This window comes from Desmodus rotundus, chromosome 2 (genome assembly GCF_022682495.2).
Source record: "Desmodus rotundus isolate HL8 chromosome 2, HLdesRot8A.1, whole genome shotgun sequence".
NCBI classification, from domain to species: Eukaryota; Metazoa; Chordata; class Mammalia; order Chiroptera; family Phyllostomidae; genus Desmodus; species Desmodus rotundus.
In genome coordinates this window covers 139437189-139451405 of record NC_071388.1, presented here as the reverse complement: position 1 = coordinate 139451405, position 14217 = coordinate 139437189, and the positions used below count along the sequence as shown (strand labels likewise).

Here is a 14217-nt window from a genome sequence, read left to right as displayed (position 1 = left end):
CCTGCTCGAAGCAACCCAGAGTAACCCAGCTGAGCCCCACCAAAATTCCTGCTTCGATGGCAACTGCTCAGGTGATAAATCAAGGGAGTTCAGAAAACCCCTGGTTTCAGGGAATTACAGAGCTGACGAGACGTAAGTGGTCCACAGACAAAGATGCAAAACTGAAATAGTTTACCCAAGGTTTGCAGCTAGTTTCAGTGCAGAGCCACCTCCGGGTCTCTGCACTGGAGCTCCTGCCGGGCCCCACAGAGACCCCGCTGAAGATACGAGGTGTTTACAATGTGAGGGGGCAGAGACACCCCATAATTTCAACCGAGCTGTCAGCAGACAGAAATTGGCTATCCAGTACGGGGAGCAGAAGCTCTGCACTTGCCACAGGGGAGCAACTCAAGGATACAACTTCTCGTGGAATAAACCTAAGAGTCCTCTAACCATATATAGCATCCATTAAAACAGGTTTATAGAAGCAAAGGCACAAGAAAATACTTGTTCAATTTAAAATTCAAAACTAAAATATATAGAAACTGCTCTGGCTGTTGTGGCTCAGTGAGTTGAGCGTGAGCCAGCAAACCAAGGTGTTGCCAGTTCGATTCCCAGTCAGGGCACATGCCTGGGTTCCAGGCCAGGTCCCCAGTGGGGGGTGTGGGAAAGAGAACCACACATTGATGTTTCTCTTCCTCTCTTTCCTCCTCCCTTCCCCTCTCTCTAAAAATAACTAAAGTCTTTACAATAATAAAAATAAAAAATGAAAGTAAAATATATAGAAACCATGGGAACAAACCATACACAAAGGGAAAGGCAACAGCAACACACTACTGTGTTCACGACTTACAGACTGGGCATCTTTTGAAACTGGGTGGTTTTTAATCTTCATTAGTTCTCTATATTCTCTATAAGCCAAATACTCTTTCACAATCTTTAACTACTTATATATTGTTTGATGCTTTGACTACATCAGTGCAGAAGAGACAAAATATTGATGGGAGGTGGGCAGAGGGCATGTGAGCAGGGACAGGCATGACCAAGGAGCGGACGCCAGCTGCACACACCGCACGCAGGGCGGAGCCGCAGCGAGGTCGACCTCAGTCTGTGCTGTCCGTGAATCCCCCCTGCTCTGCCCCTTTCTTGTCTGGTCATCTTACTTTGAGCCACTTACCTAATCTCTTTAAATCCTGCTTTCTCAACTATAAAAGGTGGATCTTAATAGGACCTCCCTCATAGGGACGCTGTACAGATTAAGAAAAAAATAATGCAAATAAAATGTGTAGTCAAGTGCATGGCAGCAAGTAGGAGCCAAAAATGCTAGCTGTTGTGATGATGGTGACAGAGACGGTTAATATCAGAGTTATTCTTTTTTATTACCATTGTTGTCATTGTTATTATGACTATGATGATGATGACGATGTTCCTACTCTGTGTTTAACACTGTAACTACAACGGCATTAATTTCCTTGCTTTGGAAGATCACCAAATGCTCTCCCCACGGCCCATTGCTGGAACGTCACTTCTCTGATCTCCATATTCTACCGGTTTATTAATAGCAGACTCTTAAATTGAAGTAACAGCTGGCCTACCACCCAGTATTCCCTAGGGGGTAACAGTGATAACACACAGATTCCTACTTGTTTTCCTAGACCCAATTAGGGTAGTACAATATCATCCTTTTTTAAAAAAAGGCAAGGAGGAAAGCATCTTGCAGACATCTACAGAATACTGCTTTGTACTTGAAACACATAATTAGCACTAACAAATGGGTGCTAATAATTCAGTCTGCTCTTCAGACAAAAAACAGGAAGGTAAACATGGCCCAGGCCCCATCAGCTCCCAGTCTCACACAACTTCCTCTGGAGGCTGCCTCCTTCACCCATGAGATGCAAGGTGGGAGGTCTGCTGGCAAGGCAGAGGGCCTCTGGGCTGGGAGCTGAGAGCCCCTGCCAGGGAGATTACTCAGCAGACCAGGCTTAGGTCCCTGAAGCCTCAAAAAGATATTCCTGCCCTGGCCAGGTGGCTCAGTTGGTTGGAGCATCATCCCATACACCAAAAGGTTGTGGGTTCCATCCTTGGTCAGGACATGTATGGGAGGCAACCAATTGATCTCTCTCTCTCCCCCGACCCCACCCAAATCCACCCCGACCCCTTCTTCTCTCTCTAAAATCAGTAAACATACTCTCGGGTGAGAATTAAACACACACACAAAAGTCATTCCTTGGTCTTAGCAGCCTGCCCTCAGAAAAGCACATCCCAGATTCGGTTTTCTCACAGGGAGAAATGGAGACACGCCTAGTAACCGAACGTGGTCAGCCAGTGTGTTAAGCACCACACCTGAACCAAAAGGGCAACATGAAGTCAAAAGCAGTCATCGGTAAAACACAACTTTAAATGTGCCCACATCGAAGCTGTTGCCTCTCCTCTGTTAGAGGAACACTCTCATCCTACTTTGGATCTGGAAATATTTTCTAACCCTTAACATTTAAACGCCCTCTGATTACAAACGCTCGGTAAGCAGTGCACGCATGCACTAAGCAGGGCTGGCAATGTGGTACACTTGACACAGACGCCTCTGACATTCTACCCCTGTAACGGGGACCACGACTCCAGGAGGTTCTGTTTTAATCGACCATATTAGTGTATTACGTGGGAAGCAGAGAAGTCTTCGATCCACTGATCACTCCCTGAATATGAGGACTCCCTCCTTGGGTTCACCAGAAACGGAACTAAAGCCAAAACCAGGCTTTGAAATGCCAGGACCGCGGGGAGCAGTGAAGGGTTAGAATGGGATAGAAAACCTGGCACACCCCCGAGGAGATGGGCTAGACAGAGCGCACGTGGCTCCCGGACCACCTGCTCCCAAGCTTCCCAGGGAAACGCTGAGGGCTCTCCCTAGCCGTTTCCCTTCTTACCTTGAGAGAGAGCGTGGCTGTCAGACTCCGCTGCAGCAGTGAAGGGGTCTGTGCCCAAAGGAAGTAACCTCCAGCCTAGAAAGGTAAAAAGATAAGGTAAGCGCCACTGCTGACGAAGAGTTACATTCCTGAACAACTGGAATGTTTCCTCATAAAAGGCAGGTCTCCAGATGTTTGAAGACCTTACAGAGTGGAACAGCAGCAATATAACCAACTGAACAACATCAAATGCATGAAATCCCTGGAATCAAGTCAGAGTGAGCTAATGTTTTATTAACACACACCTGGACCCCGTCTAATTGGGAATGGTAATGATTGGTGAAATCATGCACCTCATCACGTCCCTCCACAAAAATAGCTGTTTAGCAAGGAGCTGGCAGAGCTTCGCATAACACTGACATACACGGGGGTATGTTGGCAGGTCAGCACCTTCGCACATTCAACACACTCACACACAATGCAGACTCTGTGCCATCCAACCAGCCCTGCTTTGCAGGCAGCCCTACCAGCTGATGAGATAATGACAACATGAGACTTGAACCTAGATGAGGAGGTGAAAGGGAATTGGAAACTTTCTGCATGCACTCAAATAAGCAAGTGTAAAAGACACTGAATGATGCTGCCCAATTTTTAATAATTATTTATATCCCTTGATGCGGATGTGGGCCCGTGGAGCCTGTGTGTTGTGGCTGCAATGGACAAATTCACAGGGACTACCCAGCCCTGTGAAGGAAAAGGGACGGCAGGGCCACTCTCTCAAGGGGAGAGCGCCCGACCCTTGCCTGGACAGGCTTTGATTGCTTTCCTGGGCACATTACATTAAAGATGGTCCTCATTTACTATGCACAGATTCGCTTTGTGTGATTACGTTTTACAGAAAACAGAGAGGATGTTGCTAATTACATCAAAAAGGAAGGATATTTGCAAATGTAAAGGGAAAAAAGTGGTTGAACTGGTTACACTCATCCTTGGAAGGTTTAGCATAGATTTTAGGAAGTTACTTTAAAGATTCGAGGTAAAACGTTTGCTGCCTCAATTTAGGGTGAGGGCGTTTTAGCAAAAGCAAGCCTCAGAGCGGCCTAGGTACCATGCAGGCCTGATTCCCCTCAGGAGAACCCATCCGTGGGCGTGGGTCCTGTGTGCCATACCTCGCTTTCCACCGACTTTCCGAGTGGGAGCTGGGTCCATGCCATGCAGAACGGTCTCCTATACCCTATTGGTGATGGTTAATTTTCTGTATTTAGTCAACTTGGCTGGGTACTTTACAGTACTCAGTTTGGTCAAACACATCTAGATATTGCTGTAAAGATATTTCTAGATGTGATTAACATTTAAATTAGAATACTTTGAGTAAAGCAGATTACCCACTATAATGTGGGTGGGCCTCATCAAATCAGGTGAGGCCTTAAGAGTAAAGACTGAGCCCTGGCCGGGTGGCTCAGTTGGTTGGAATGTCGTTCCATACACCAAAAGTTTGCCAGTTTGATCCCTGATCAGGGCACATACCTAGGTGGTGGATTCAACCCCTGGTGGAGGTGCATATGGGAGGCAACCGATCAATGTTTCTCTCTCACACTGATGTCTTTCTCTCATTTTCTCTCTCTCTCCCTCCCCTCTTCCTCTCTCTCTCTCAAATAAATGTCTTTTTAAAAAGAGTAAAAACTGAGCCTCCAGCCTGCTAGCCTGCCCTGCAATTTTTTAGACCAGGGATTGAACCCTCTGCCCAGGTGAGTGCCCTGACCAGGAATAGAACCTGCAACCTTTCGGCCATGGGGCAATGCTCCAACCAATCCAGCCACAGTGCCTAAGGCCCGCCCTGCAACTTTCAACCCTGCCAGCCTCCACACACATGTGAGTCAATTCCTTAAAATAAACATCTCTTTCTTTCTCGCCATACAAGGTATATATGTGTGTGTGTATATATATATACGAGGGGAGACCCCCCCAAAACACAGAAGTTATATAAAAAATTATGTATTTATTCTTACATGTTTAAACTTCAGTCACCTTCAAAGTACTTTCCATTTGATGCAATACACCTATCGAGACATTTTTCCCACTGCTCGGAACAGTTTCAAAACTCATCAATTTTGATGCCTTTTAGTGCTTCTCTCCTTGGCTGCCATGTGAAAGTCCAGCCGTTGTTAATATAACAAGAATGGTTTGCACAACGTTGATGTAACTTGACAGCCAAGGACAGTGGACTGGAGTGCACATGTGTGAACAATGACAACTTCACTGTACTAGTCAGTAGGGGCGGTAGATGCTGTTGAGTGAGCATGTGTGCTGTGTGGTTGTCTCATTCAAAGTGACTGAGTGAGTAGAGCAACAAATCTGCATCAAATTTTGAATAAAGCTTGAATGTTCCTCCACAGAAACTCTTCTGATGACTCAGAAGGCCACAGCTATGGGCAACTGCTGATTGGCAGCTTCCCCATGACAATGTGCCCGCTCATGCATCATGTCTCATGCAGTTTTTTGGCAAAACATCAATGACACAGGTAACTCAGCCTCACTACAGCCCAGACTTGGCACCCTGTGACTTCTGGCTTTTCCAAAAACTAAAATGTCCCTTGAAAGGTAAGAGATTTCAGACCATCAATGAGATTCGGGAAAATACAACAGGACAGCTGATGGAGACTGGGAGAACTGTGTGAGGTCCCAAGGTGCCTACTTTGAAGGGGACTGAGGCGTCATTGTCCTATGTACAATGTTTCTTGTATCTTGTGTCTTCTTCAATAAATGTCTCCATTTTTCATATTACATGGCTGGATACATTCTGGATACATTATATATATACATACATACATACACATATACATATGTATGAGGAAAACTTAGTGCACAGAAAAGTTATAAAATACTAAATTCCTTGATATGGTTCATAAATTGGGTCCTGAGCATCCCAGTGGCCAAAGCAAAAAAGAAAACAGATACAAGATAATTAAATGGACTTTAAAATAAAATACAATGTATGTACTTCTCAAAAGGGTTAGCTTGTTCTTGTCATTGACAAATTTCTCCTAATTCCTTGGGTGAATTCTTAAAATATCCTTTATCATCCACATCAGCAGGTCGGGGGATGGCAATAATAATAGTGCCTCTAAGTGTATACAGTCGGGAGTCTCCCATAATGCCACCTATCATTTCCCTCAGTGCAAGGGAAGAGGCCAAAGCACAGTTCACTGAAGTGGTTTAGCAAGGCCAGAATGATGCCCAGGCACACAGCAATTGAATCATCTGGCTTGACCCAGGGATAAAAAAGAGAATTTCTGGATGAATTAATGAAGTCCATATCCTGAGAGATATTTCCCAGAAATAGTATCATTCCTCCCAACAAAAAGTGGGGTGGGGATCAGCTACACCTGCATGAGACTGGGCTCTGGCAATGGCCCGGAGTAAACAGACCCACAGAAGGCCTGCCCTCAGAAGGTCTAATAAAGTCAGGCTTAAGTTTCTATTTTTGCATTCCTAGGAGTCAATTTTTTTAAACATTTTTATGGCAAAATATACTTAACATAAAATTCTCCACTTAACATGTTTTCTTCATTTTTGTTATTGACACTATTACCATTTAACGTTGTAAGTATGTAGCACAGTGTCACGCAGCTATCACCGCCATCCATTTCCAGAACGTTTCACCACCTCAAACAGAGTCTCTGCACCCACTGAACAGCAAGTCCCCCTGCCCCTGGCCCCCGGCCCCTGATCACCACTATTCTACCCTCTGTCTCCATGGCTTTGCCTATTTGAGGCACCTCATACAAGTGGAATCATACGTTCGTCCTTCCAGTCCCTATTTCACTAAGCATAATGTTTTCACAGTTCATCTCTGCTGTATTGTGTATCAGAATTCCATTCATTTTTATGCCTGAATAATACTCCACTGCACGTATCTGCCACATTTTGTTTATTCTGGAATCTGTTTTTATAGAATTAATCCAACAAGTAATTATCAAATATTTACCATGTGAAAAGTTTGATTATTTTTTAATAATAACTTTATTCAAAGGACCAAGTATAAGAGTCAGAAGAGCCACACCGTGATGAGCCCCCTGATTGTGTAAGTCCTAGTTTCAGAATCAGTAGCAGCAACAAGAAAACAGAAGTCTGTTAAGTGATTTTTCTTCCCTACGGGTTAGGTAAATCTCCCCTACAATCTTAATTACTGTTCTTCATATGTAAAGCTGAAGGGAGGTAAGAATATCCCCACTACGTGGAGCTCTTCTCGTCACAGTGCCCACAGCTTAAGTGTCATCCTTGACCCCTGACCCAGTGTTAACAAGCTTCTTCCAAGCGGCTGATGTCAAGAGTCAGAGAAACTGCACTGCTGTGAAGCACTGCTTTCTATCCCTGCAGATAAGACTCCTGGGCAAAATCAGCTAGACGAGCATGTCTCCCCCTAACCGGCTTGCCATCCCTGCCTCTCCTTTCTGGAGCGTAGAAATAAGGTAACCAGCCTTCTATGTGGGAACATGGGCCTCAAGACAAACACAGCTCCTCCCCAGCAGGACGACTGAATGGTTGAAAGAGAAAGCGAGGCAGCACTCCACGCTGGCTTTCACCTGCAGAGTGTACACAAGGGCGGATGGCACAAAGAGGGGGTGCCACTGCACACCTGGATTCACAAAAGGGCCCGGGGTGGGTCATCAAAAGATGTCCCCAGGAAGCTGATGAAAAACTATCATTTCTGCACACTGGAAAGAGAATTGCAAGCAAAGTCAAGAGCCACAGAGAACTCAAGTCACTTCATTTAGCATGAACTTCTCAGCTCGGAGGACGCTGCAGTCACCCCAGACTGTAGGCACACAGAGGAGTTAAAAGTCCATTCACTGGTTCAGTGTTCAGTCAGCTAGGAACGTGTCATCTAAGCATCAAAAGCTCTTTTAGAAACTTACAGAGAATTTAGACCTGAGTTCCTTCCGGAGGTATATAAAGACTGATTTCAAGAGCAAGAGGTTTTTGCAGATAAAAACAAAATAAACAGTGTTAAGATTGTTCTTTTTAGTATATAGGCAAGGAATCCATTGCCTCTAAAACAGGTCACATTTCCATGGGTTGTATTGGGTTGGCCAAAAAGTTCATTTGTTTTTTTCCATAAGATGACTCTAGTAACACCTGGTTATCTTTAGTGCCATACAAAACAATTTTGTTAGATTGTATTGTGACAGCTGTCATATCAGTGAGCATTTTTTAAAAAAATTGGTGAATTTTTTGTAGCCATTTTAATATTGAAGATGGAAGGAAATACGTAACATTTTCAGCATATTATGCTTTATTATTCCAAGAAAGGTAAAAATGCAACTGAAACCCAGGGTAAGATTTGTGCAGTGTATGGAGAAGGTGCTGTGACTGATCTAATGCATCAAACGTGGTTTGCGAAGTTTCCTGCTGGAAATTTCTCATCCCAGTTGAAGTTGATAGCGATCAAATCGAGACATTAATTGAGAACAATCAACATTATACCACGCGGGAGAGAGCCAACATACTCAAAATACCCACTGTCCTGGAGCCCGGGGCTCCATATCATAGGACCTTTTTCTGCCTTTCCCAAATGCTCGGTGCTAACGAGGGGTCACCCCGCAAACAGCATCACTGGGAGACCGTTCACAGAACGTGTGTCCTCATTTCTCATGCCTCAGTCTCCAGAGCTGGCTCAGATGCCTTAACCAACTTCAGTTCCCCCTCTTCCTAAAAAGAAAAGGAAGAGTTCCGTGCCAGAGTGCCCTGCACATTACTGAAGCAAGTCTGGAACAAGAGATTATTGGAATGAAAGGACTCCCAGTTGCTTCGAGGCCTGAGTCACACGTAATTACTTTCTCCTTCACTGGAAAACTTTAAACATGAGAGCTGACCGATGTCCTCTGTTAGCGCTGAGAGACACAAACACCACAGTTCAATTCCATACCCTCCAGAGACGATGTTTGGCTTTCAGCATAGATGGGCATTAGGTCTGGTTCCAGATGCTATGGCTCGTAGGGGACTACACTGGTTTCAGAGGTGGACCATAACAAGACGGACTGTTGCAAGCAAGTCACAAGTGACAGTGGTAACACCAGGGATCACCTAGCCTGTCCTAGTGTCCCAACTCCATTAGTCTCCTCAAGCTCTTCAGTCTCGCTCACACCGCCTCCCCGAAGACAACACAAGCTTGGCACAGCTTTGCCCAGAAGTATCCAGAGACAAATGTGGAATCTCCCATTATTGGAGGTAATGCCCTCAGACACTCTTGGGGTTGGCAAATAAGGTCACTGGTTCCTCTCTACGCTTCAGCGACAGCCTGGGGTTCTTGTCCAGGGCACACCCCAGCAACAGGACCGCTAACACTGAGGCTGACTCTCACGCCTGCCAAATTCCAGCCCACTGAAGGAAAAAGAGAGCAGGCTGATGCAATTAGCCAGGTGAATGCGAACTTGTGAAACCATTCAGATAACGTAGTACTTCAATTTATTCAGTTCCCATTACTGCAGGGTCATTGTGCTTCCACCCCCTGCTGATTCTGGAGGCAGCACAGCATTTTTCCTGGCAAATTCCAGGGCTCTGTGGCTGCATCAGCACACATCGTACATCCAGCCAAGGGTAATTTGACTTTGGGCATCAAGGGGCACACACTGTGGCATAACTTTGTCCCAGAATCTGAAACTCAGTGATGAATTCTAAAAAATTCAAGTATGTAATTAATACAAAAATAAACTAAGATTCCTCATTCAAATCAATCTCCCTTATACCTCTTGATGACTGATTAAACATTAGCCTTGCTAACGGTTTTCTTTCCACTATTGAGTTGAGAGCATCTCAAGAGTCATGTGGAATCTTGTCCTTATGTCCCTTCCCATGCCTAGCATCGTGTGGAACACAAAACAGAAACTCAGTTAAGGCTCAATTATTTATTGCTTCTTGCTTTTGAAATATTTTTTCCTGTAGGGAAGCAAATCCACTCTACCTGCCTCATTTAATCAACAGGACACCTCCTTCCTCACGCTGGCCCCTACCCCCTCACCAAAGTAACATCAGCAACAGTGCCTTCACAATGAACGTCCATGCTGAGTTCAGTGGGTCACACACAAAAGCAAAGTGACAAATGGAGCCTCAAGGTTGGTAAATTCTTGTCCTGTGCTTTTAAATATGAGCATATCTGTATGTCTCCTAGACTGCAGCAACAAATCGCCACAGATCTGGTGGTCTGAAACAGCAGTGTATTCTCTCAGTTTTGAGCGTAGAGAAGTTCCAAAGCAAGGTGTCAGAGGGGTTGATGACCTCTGTAGGCTCTGAGTGACAATCTGTCCCTTGCCTGTCTCCTCCTAGTTTCTGGTGCCTCCTAGTGTCTTGGCTTGTAGCTACATAGCTCCAGTCCTGGCGTCTGTCTTCGCATGTACTTCTGTGTCTCTGTGTCAAATCTCTGTCTCCTTTCTAAGGACTCTAGTATCGGACCTACGGCCCACCCCAAATCCAAGATAAGCTCACCCTGAGATCCTTAATTACATCTGCAAAGACCCTATTTTCAAATCAGGTCACATTCACAGGCACTGGAAGCTAAGACTTAGATATATCTAGTTTGGGGAATACCATTCAATCTTCTACATTACCCAAAAGCAGAACGTATCGTCTTCACCACAGAGCCCGCTCCTTTTCCCATCGCTCTTCTTCATAGTAATAGACTCATTTCCCAGGCTGGACTCTTCAGGTTGTCTTCAAGGGCTTTCACCCCCTTGCTCCCCAATTCCAATCAGCTCCATAATCCACAGTAATGAAGTTGGGTCAATCCTACTCAAGTGAGGTTCTTGTGCCCGTCTCCTCTCGTCCATGCCTGCTGCCTGACCACCCTGGCCCCAGCCCAGATCACCGTCTGGGACTAGGTCATGACTTCTTCTCACCTGTCCTCCCAGCTTCCTTTTCTGACCATACCACCTGTTGCTATCTTAACCAGAACCTGACAATGCCACAACCATGTCCACGAACTTTCCGTGGCCTCTAAGCAAATGAAGCCCAATGTCTCTACAGTCTCGCATCTGGCTCTACTACAGTGAGTCCCAAACCCCTTTCCCAGACTTACTCTCCACTGCGCTCCTCCATTTGGTCCAGACTTTGGTCAAAGCAGACTACTGACTGTTCTTAATACTTCCTCAAAGGCCTCCAAGACTTTGAGGTCTCTCTGCCTAGGATTTATTGATTAATTCAACAAGCTTTTACCTTGACAATGTCTCCTTGTCAAAATATCACACAGAATAGTTCAATTCAAAAGACAACTCATCCTAAGTCTTCGTCCAGTTTCACCAACCACATTGCAATCCTCACTCTTTTAAAATTTAATAGCCTGACAGATAAGGCATTCTTTTATTTTTTAATTTTTTTATTGATTGATTTTAAGAGAGAGGAAGGGAGGGGCAAGAGAGAGAAACATTGATTTTTATTGTTCCACTCATTCATGCATTCATTGGTTGATTCCTGTATGTGCCCTGGATGGGGATTGAACCCACAACCTTGATCTACTGGGACAACACTCTAACCAAGTGAGCTACCTGGCCAGGGCCAGATAAGGCATTCTTGTTCTCTCCTGCCCTAAGAGACCTGAGCACTTATCATCAACCTTATGACCGACCCTGGATGGAATTCTGCTTTACTCATGTACATTTCCCTATACTCTAGCACGGTGCCTAGTATATAACATGTACTTAGAGATATCTGGTCAGTATAATATACAATATATCAAATAGGTGAATAATACAGTCCTTGCCTGCACACAGCTTATATTTGGGGATGGGGAGGATGAAATAAGCACAAAAGTGAGTAAGAACAACTCAAATCATAATATTGTAAGTATCACAAGAGAAGGGTAAGTGGAATTCTATGGCAGTCACAGAAGAGGAAGCTTTTGAAAGGGGTTTGCAAGTTTCCTAGAGAAGGTAAAATTTAAGATAGATCTTGAGGGATAACAATATTTTGATGAGCAAAAGGTGGGGGGTCAGGGAAGAGAATAAAACAAGGTGAAATAGCCTCTGCAAAAGACACAGAGCCAAGTGAAAGCAAGTGGCATTTCCCAGGCTCCACGAGCAGCAGAGTTCCCTGGCCACTGCCTGAGAGAATGGTGAGCAACGGGAGGCCAAGCTGGGGAGGTTGGTCAGCATCTCGGTGCTGCGCCAAGGAGTGTGAAACGGACTCTGTAGCAGATGGGAGCCATGGAAGGCTTTCAGGCAGGTGTGATGGTCCCATCTGCACTTTCAGATGATCAGCTCCATGGGACCACAGAACTCAAACCTGGGTATGCATGAGAATCCTCTGGACAGAGTCAAACTTGCTTCGTGTGGAGAGAGAAGCACAAATTATGCTATAACAATTCTCCACTCACAATAAAATCATGGTGATGCTTTGCCTTTTGGCTTTAGAATGTTTAAGAGAAATAAACAGTACTTCTCCTTGACCTCCCCTTTCTTCCCTTCCCCAGAAAGAAACACATCCTTTTGGTGAGTATCTCTCACCATGTTTATACAGGGAAGGAAATATATAGGCACATGTATGCATCCACAACGACTAAATAGCATTACTATTTTGTGTTAAAATTATATAAATGATACACTTAGTAAACATTTTCTAAATTTGCTTTACTCACTGTGAAGCAACTTTAAAAGCTCAGGTTTCTGCACCCCACCCAGACCTAATCAATCACAACCACTCAGTAGAAGTGTTCAGAAACGTGCATTTTAAAAATCCCATTTCATTTTGATGCTACTGGGTCTACATTTGGGAGTCACTGGTGTAGAAGATGAACTGGGGAGAAGATAAAGCAGAGGTAGGAAGAGCAGTAGGAACGTTTCACGATAATTCAAGCAAGAGGCGATGAGGTCGATGAGGTCGCAAGCAAGGGTAGCAGTAATGGAAATTAAGGAGGGGGCAGATTCTGAGGCCCTGTAAGGATAAAATCAATAGGACTTTGTAACTAATTAGATTCTGGGTGAGAAAAAGTAGAAGCTAAGAAATACCCCTAAGGATGTTAACTTGAATGAACAGGGGGACAATGACACCATTAACAGAAATGGAAAGCACAGGAGGAAGAAGAGGCGCCGAAAGGGAAGGCTGACTTGCTGTTAGACGTGCGAGTGTGCGGTTTCAGGGCCTCTGTGTAAGTGTCCCCACGGGCATTTACACGTGCTGGACTGACCAAGGGAGAAGGTCGGCACTCACGGTACAGATCCAGGATTCCCTGCTGAGAGGGAACAGCTGTGTGCACAAAAACAGGTATGTCTGTTTCCGAAGAGACACACGAGGCCCCAGGGCAGGTCCCCGAGGGGCGCACACATGCAGGGGATGGCAGATGAAGAGGAGCAAGCTCTGGAAACCACTGGAAGGATCAGGGTCAGAAATCCATAGTGAGTGACCAGAGTGTGACACTGACGAGGACCAGAAGAAATCAGAGAATGAGTGACCTTTCAGAGAATATCAGCCACCATGGAGGGAGAAGTCTGAGAGTGACATCAGTAAAATACCAGAAGCAGCAATGTTAAGCTCCTCTTTAGTGTTGAAACATGAGGTCAAAAAGAACAGTTACCAAATAGTCGCGAGGATGTAAAGTATAGCACCGAGATATGGTCAGTGATACTGTGATGACTATGCATGGTGTCGGGGGGATAGAAGTATGGGAGATGGTGTGGGGGGGATAGACGTATGGGAGATCACCTCGTAAGTTACACGAATGCCTAACCACTCTGCGGTACACCTGCAACTAATATAGTATTGAATGTCCGCTGTAATTGAAAAGAAATTGAAAAGAATGGTTGAAAAATAATTATTTTAGGATTTAGAGCAGGAGAGTTGAATGCGTAAAATGTGACAAAGGAACTAGTGATAGAAAAACTGTGAAAAGATGAGAAAATAAAAAGAGATGAGTTAGTCCAACAAGTAAGAGGGAATTGGATCAGGAAATAGGGAGACTTCCTGTTGAAAATGGCAGACCAACAGCACATTTCTGCCACTCCCTTCCCGAATCCCTACTGAAAGGACTGCTAAGCCTATTAAATAGTTCTAGGGCTATTAAATACTAAAACTATTGAACTATTCTTTACTGAGGTAAAGAGGACTAGAAGGAGATAACTGCAGAGGAGACATTTGTGAAAATATAAAGCAGAAAGACAAATAGCAGTTTATGATATTCTTGCCTTACCAGCAGCTTGCAAAGTAGGATCCCAATGAGCAGCAAACTAACTTGTTCTGTAGATCCTGCAGGGCTGAAGGCACCGGGACACAAGAGGGCGAGGGTGGGTCTTGAAAGCAGAGAGATTACTTAAAAGCAGACAGAGCAACGCACACCCAGAGCCTCTCCTCA

At 44.8% G+C, this 14217-nt stretch overlaps 1 protein-coding gene across 3 annotated transcripts in view; it reads right to left on the bottom strand.

Annotated features, from left to right (window-relative positions):
• The window catches only part of LYPD6B (LY6/PLAUR domain containing 6B), a 164058-nt gene that overhangs the window by 53824 nt on the left and 96017 nt on the right, over positions 1–14217 (bottom strand). For all 3 annotated transcript variants that reach the window (XM_053918650.1, XM_045203180.3, XM_053918651.2), the window contains one exon: positions 2901–2975. The gene's annotated coding sequence lies outside the window, so the exon portion shown is untranslated. The remainder of the gene's footprint in view (positions 1–2900; positions 2976–14217) is intronic.